Below are 7214 nucleotides of genomic sequence, written 5' to 3' on the forward strand. Positions count from 1 at the left end.
ACTGTTGAATATAATAGAATCAGTGGCATGGAAGGGGAGTGAACCGACGATTCTTGGGGAAAAGGGGAGAGGAGGATGTGGGAAGAGACTGAACATAAACTGTGCACCTATGAATAAGGACAATGGGGAGTGGGGAAAGGGCAGAAGGTGGGATTGGAACCTGGTGGAGGAGAGCAATGGAGGGAGGGAGGGGAAGGAACATTTGTAATAATATGAACAATAAAATTTATTTTAAAAAATAAATTAATAAATTTTAATATATATATAGTTAGGCTATTTTTTTCCAGGTAAAAATAAGTTAAGTATTGCAATTAATTAAAGCTGTCGTTGATTTAGATGAACATTCTGGCCAAAAAATCGTTTTCTCTGACAGACCACCTATTAAATTGCATAAATTATTGTAGAATCTGGAGTATCCTTAGGTAGACTGGAAGCAAAATTTGTGTTAGAATCAAATGTCACCAATTAGGGAAGCAGGAAACAATGAAAAGCACACATATGCGAGCATGCTTTGCAGTGCTGCGTCACATTTCACTATTAGGAATTAACACATTCTACTCTATACAACCTGTTATACCCTGTTTTTCCTGGACCCGCCCCACCTTTACCCTCATTACAGAAAACCTAACTCTTTGAAAAGATGCTTTGCTTCCTCCCAGGTCATTTTGTACTCTCTCTCTTCCCCTCAGACAGTATTGCCAAGAGCAGAGCAGTGCAGATAATGTGCACAACTACATCATCAAAGGCCCAAGGACAGCCTGGCTCAATGATTGAGCGTTGACTTACGAACCAGGAGGTCACAGTTTGATTTCTGGTCAGGGCACATGCCCAAGTTGTAGGCTCAGATCCCAGAGTGGGGTGTGCAGGAGGCAGCTGATTGATGATTCTCATCATTGATGTTTCTATTTCTCCCTCTCCCTTCCTCTCTGAAATAAATTAATATAAAATATCATATATATATATATATATATATATATATATATATATATATATATATATCCTATATAATAAAAAGCGAATATACAAATAGACTGAACAGTGGAACAACTAAACAACCAGTTGCTATGACCTGTGCTGACCACCAGGGGTTTTGTGGGAACATGGCAGTCATTGGCAGCAGGCAGCAGAGCGTGGAACATGGCAGGTGTTGGCCACCTGCAGCAGGTGAGCAGGGACGCCAGACCAAGGTGGGGTGCCAGTCGCTGTCATCAGGGCGAGCCTCTGGTGATTACTGAAAATTCTTTGTTTGATCAGAATTGAACTCTGCTTGATCAGATTCCTATTGGCTTTCCAGTTCCCCTTACTTCTGTAGTTAAAAACCTGCCAACCATTTCATAGTCTGGCCTTTTAAAAATTCTTCTTTGTCTCTTTTGTCTTAATTTCTGGTGATCATTATGATTTCCCCTTAATTTATTTCTGACTAAATGCAAGGCTTTCCCTTCTCCTATACAGTAGATTCCCCATCTGAATTATCCTTCTGACCATTCTAACATTGAAAGTACTGTATCTAAATATACTGTGAGCCGTTCAGTGTATATTTGTTAGGCTATACTATGTTCAGGGCTCTGTGCTAGCCATATTTTAGTAAATGTAGACTGCTGGGGGCTAATTCTAGCAGGTCATAAATGCAAGAAGTCATCTAAAGGTTGATGGGCTTCTATTTCAGCAGGGCTGAGTCATATTACCATATAGCCAAAAACATTTCCCCAAACCTGAACATCTGTATATATTATTGCCTGCTATTGGAACAGCCAAAGGTCCCCCAACTGACAATGCCTACTGTATACCAAACCTTACCTTTGATATGTATATCTTCTTTGCTTTAGGGCAATTTGTGTTAATAAAAAGCTAGGGGTCCAGAGACTGGAAGAACTTGGTTACTGAAGCTAGGTCTCCTCTGGCTCCCCAGAATGCCTTCCAAATTTATATTTCATGTCTAGTCTCTTTATTAATTTGCTCACAGCACTTCTCCAGATTTCTGAACCCTTCTAGATGCTGAGAAACACCCTTGCATTAAGACAATTAGTAATGCATTTTTAAAGTTTATTTTTATTGTTGAGACTATTACAGATGTCCCCATTTCCCCCCTGTTTGCCCACCTCCATCCAGCCCCCGCCCTCCCTTCCCTCTGGCTTTTGTTTGTGTCTATGAGTTCTGCATATATGTTCTTTGGCTAATCTCTTCACCTTCTTTCATCCAGTCCCTCCCACTTCCCTCCTCTTTGAGATCTGTCAGTCTGTTCCATATATCCATGCCTCTGGTTCTATTTTGTCAATTTATTTTGTTCATTAGATTCCACTCATAAGTGAGATCATATGATAATTGTCTTTCTCTAAATGCCTTAGTTAATTTAGCATAATAATCTTCAGACCCATACATAGTATTGCAAAAGATAAGAGTTCCTTCTTTTATGTGGCCATGTAGTATTCCATTGTGTAAATGTACCTCAGCTTTTTTACCCTCTTATATACTAATGGGCACTTGGGCAGTTTCTAAATCTTGGCAATTATATAATGCTGTAATGAACATAGGGTATATATATATATATATATATATATATATATATATATATATTTCAGAGGGAAAGGGCAAGGGAGAGAGAAATAGAAACATCAGTGATGAGAGAATCGTTGATTGGCTGCCTCCTGCATGCCCCCACCAGGGATCCAACTCATAACCTGGGCATGTTATGGAACTTAAATGTGACCTCCTACCGTGTTTCCCTGAAAATAAGACATCCTCCGAAAATAAGACCTACTTACAGGTTTCCTTCTGAGTGAAATATAAGGCATCCCCCCAAAAACAAGGCCCCCCTAGGCTAAACATGAGAGATTTGGTCCACTGATTCTGAAAGAAATGGAGTCACAAGAAATTCACCAGGAAATTCAGGAATTGGATTGTTTGATGATGTTCCAGAGATGATGACATGATTGTCATTGAATAAATGAGTAAATTCTTGATACTGTAGGATTCACAATTTGTCTGGTTTGTGTTGACAACTACCAAACTACCTTACCATATACAGGTAATATTTTCATTTAACAATTCCTTTATTTTCATTTAACAATAAATGTGTACCGTATTCTTCTTCATGAAAAAACAAGACATCCCCTGAAAATAAGACCAAGTGCATCTTTGGGAGCAAAAATTAATATAAGACACTGTCTTATTTTCGGGGAAACAGAGTAGTTCATAGACTGAAGCTCAACCACTGAGCCACTCCAGCTGAGATATTCTTATGAATTGGTGTTTCAGAATTTTTATATAATAAAGAGCTAATATGCTAATTAGACCGAATAGCAGAACCACCTTCCAGATGAAGCCGGGGCTGCGAGGACCACGCCCCTTACATGAATTTCATGTATGGGCCTTTTGTTCTTAGGATATATTCCCAGAAGTGAGATCACTGGGTCAAAAAGCCTTTCAATTTTTAATTTTTTTCCAATTTTGAATTTTTTGAGGAAACGCCATACTACAGTAGCTACACCAGTCTACATTCCCACCTACAGTCCCCCTTTCCCCACATCCTCACCAGAACTTGTTGTTTGTTGATTTATTGATGATAATATTCTGACAGGTGTGAGGTGACACCTCATTGTGGTTTTAAACTGCATCTCTCTGATGATTAGTGATGTTGAACATCTTTTCATATGTCTATTGACCATCTGAATGTCCTCTTTGGAGACGTGTCTATTCAGGTCCATTGCCCATTTTTAAATTGGGTTGTTTGTCTTCTTGGTGTTGAGTTGTATAAGTTCTTTATATTTTTTGTAAATTAACCCCTTGTCAGATGTATCATTGGCAAATATATTCTCTCATACAATCGATTTCCTTTTCATTTTGTTGATAGTTATTTTTGCTGTGCAGAAGCATTTAAGTTTGATGTAGTTCCATTTGTTTAGTTTTTCCTTTGTTTCCCTTGCCCCAGGAGATACATCAGCAAAAATATTGCTACAAGAGATGTAATGCATTTAAACTATTGCTTACTCTGTGTGGGGTTCTGAAATACCGGGTGTTTTAAGAAGCAAGTGGTATTGATTACGTAAGAGCCTGATTTAATAGATAATTTATGTATTGATGAGTGAAATACTTTGTGTATTTGATTAGCTAGCTTTAAATTACAAATATTTCCTTGCAAAGATATATCGGTGTGATTTAGAAGTTCATTGTACATGATAGAATTTACTTTTACCAAGTAACTAAACATTTAATGGTCACATTTATGACCTGTTCATGTTTTAAAAACATTTCTATTTATTTATTTGTGAGCATTTGAGGTAAATAATGTTGTCCTGAATCTATTCAACCAAAAACAATTGTCATGTGGCTGTCAAGCAATCAATTGGATTGTGTTAAGCCGTTAAGGGAAATAAAGAAATCATAATGGATCTCTAGTTTAGTGAAGCCTTTTGGGGAATTCTCCCAGTAAATTCTTACAGAAAAGGTATAGGAATGTTGGTAGTATACTATCAATAGTAACCCTGGTGCATCGGTAACTAGTTGAGTGAGCACGCTCAAAGGATGTCGGTATGATTACAGTGGGGGCGAGATTCTCGCGGTGGAGGCCAGGGCTCTGCATCCACCCAGGCTTAGTCTACGTTTTCACCTCTGACCCTGGGGTTGATCAAATTACTAGACAGGCATGTTGCATGGATATTTTGGAAAACAAAACCAATAATTCAATGTTGTGATCAAAACTCTAAGAGTACATAGATTAAAGGAAGGGAAAAACTGGCCAGCAGCTTCCTGAAGATAAAAAGAGGAGAGGAAAATAGGAGAAAGGAAATCAGAGAATCTCCACTCTGCCAACTAACCTTCAAAATGAAACAGTGATAGTGTGTGTGTGTGTGTGTTTACTCACTTTAACCCATTAGATTAAATGGGTTTCAATTAGGAATTGCATTTGTTTAACAGTAATATAATTCTGGGTAAAAACAGGACTTGGAGGCTTAGTTCAGTTGTTTATTTTTCTTTCATTTAGCATGAGGTCAAGAATTAGGCAGGGCTGGTATAGTAGCTCTTTGGTCATAAAAACATCACAGCTCCTTCTATTTCTCTGCTCTACTGTCTAGACTCGCAGGTGTCCTCAAACTTTTTAAAGTGGGGGCCAGATCACGGTCCCTCAGAGAGCTGGAGGGCCGGACTATATGAACTACTAATTCCAACTGTGACACCTCGGCTGCGCTCACTGCCCAAAATACCTGGCGGGCCGGATCAGACTCCTCTGCGGGCCGCATGTGGCCCGCGGGCCGTAGTTTGAAGACCCCTGGTAGAGCATGTGCGAGCTCATCAACTATGTGGCTGCTGGAGTTTTGGTCTTATTACAGGTGGAGATGCACACATACAAAGGCCATCTGGCAGGAAGGAGCTCAAAGAAGTCCACTGTGGCTCAAGTTTGAAGAAGAAACTTGAAGTAGACATACAAACCTTTACAGATCAGGTTAGGAGCTGGGGACAGTGAATACTTACTATTAAGGAAAAAATGTCCAATTTATGATACCCTTCACAGCTAGCTGACCTAATGCTGAGACTGAGCCAGAACAAAAGAGAAACCTCCTCCTCCGACCACCTGGCCAGCAAGCATGAGCAACAAAGGACAGGGATCTACTCCTGGAGGCAGGAGCCAGGGTGTGGAGAGAGACACTCTCCAATGTGCAGGAACATGGGGAAAGCCTAATGCTAGGGGCGGATCACAGACATCGGGAGAAGCCTTCTGGGAAACCAGCCCATAATATAATACAAGCTAATGCTAAAAAACAAAAAAAGCTGAAGATAGTGGAGCACTGAAGGTAACCATGGTAACAACCAAGCTCAAATGCAGTTCACCTCCTGCTATACTGCCTCAGCCTCCTACACTAATGTAGCAGAAGGACAGGTGTTTTTACTTCCAGGTGTAAATATGATTTACCTTCGTCTCTATTGTCTTCTACATTATGTCTGGCATTTAATTAAAAAAATGAGATCCACAAAAATGAAAAAAGACATTGTAACATTTGTAAAGACTGTATAAATATGAAGCAATCAGTCAAAATTCATATATGACCCAGATGGTGAAACTCTCAGGAAATTTTAAATACTATGATCAATATAATTAAAGCCTCAAATGAAAGGGCAGACAATATATGAAAAGATGGGTAATTTTTATGAGAAGATGGAAACTATAAGAAAAAGTTAAATGAAAATATTAGATAAAAACCAAAACAGTAATGAACTTGAAGAATGCTTTTGACAAGCTCCACAGAAGACTTACAGCTCAGGAAGAAGTCATTGAATTTGAAAATATAGCAATAAAAATTACCCAAACAGAAATACAAGGAGAAAAAGATTAAAGAAAGATAAAGAAAAAAACCCCACAGTATTTGAGAGCATTGAGGCAACATCAAACCATCTAACCTATGTGGAAACATATTGTGGATTTATATATGTAAAAGTAAAATATGATAATAGCACAAAATATGGGATAGAGGAATTAGAATCATACTGTTGTAAGGTTTATACACAACAAATGAGACAGAATTGTACTATTTGAATATTTAAATATACATATTAAACCTTGGGGCCATTACTAAACATAATGAGGAATAATAAATTGATAGTGAAAATAAAATGGAATCACAAAAAATATAAAGAAAGACAGAAAACAAAGAGAAAAGGAACAACGAACAGGTATAACAAATTTTAAAATTAGCAAAATATAGATTTTAATGCACCCTTATCAATAATATGTAAATGTCATAAGTATAACAATTAAAAGACAGATGTCAGATTGAATAAAAAAACAACATCCAACAACTTCTAAATGTGCTATTTATGGAAAGACATCTTAGACACAAAGATGAGGTATCCAAACCCATAGGAGTTATCTTTTTTTTCAGTCAATCTTTTTGCATGTCAGTTTGGGAAGTTTCTATTGACAAATCTTCAAGCTCCCTGATTCTTTCCTCAGGGGTATCCAGTCTACTAATAGGCTTATATCAAAGGCAGTCATCATTTGCTAAGTGTTTTTGATTCCTAGAATTTCTTCTGGGTTCTTTCTTAGAGTGTCCATCTCTCTGCTTATCTTACCTATCTGTTATTGCATGCTGTCCACATTTTCCATCAGCACTCTGCAGAAATTAATCAGTTATTTTAAATTCCTGTTTACTACCCGAGAAATCTGTGTCAAAGCTGAGTGTAGTTCTGACGCTTAACTTTGTCTGCCAGACTGTTTTTCT

The sequence above is a fragment of the Pipistrellus kuhlii genome, unplaced genomic scaffold, assembly GCF_014108245.1.
Source record: "Pipistrellus kuhlii isolate mPipKuh1 unplaced genomic scaffold, mPipKuh1.p scaffold_m20_p_1, whole genome shotgun sequence".
In the NCBI taxonomy this organism is placed as follows: Eukaryota; Metazoa; Chordata; class Mammalia; order Chiroptera; family Vespertilionidae; genus Pipistrellus; species Pipistrellus kuhlii.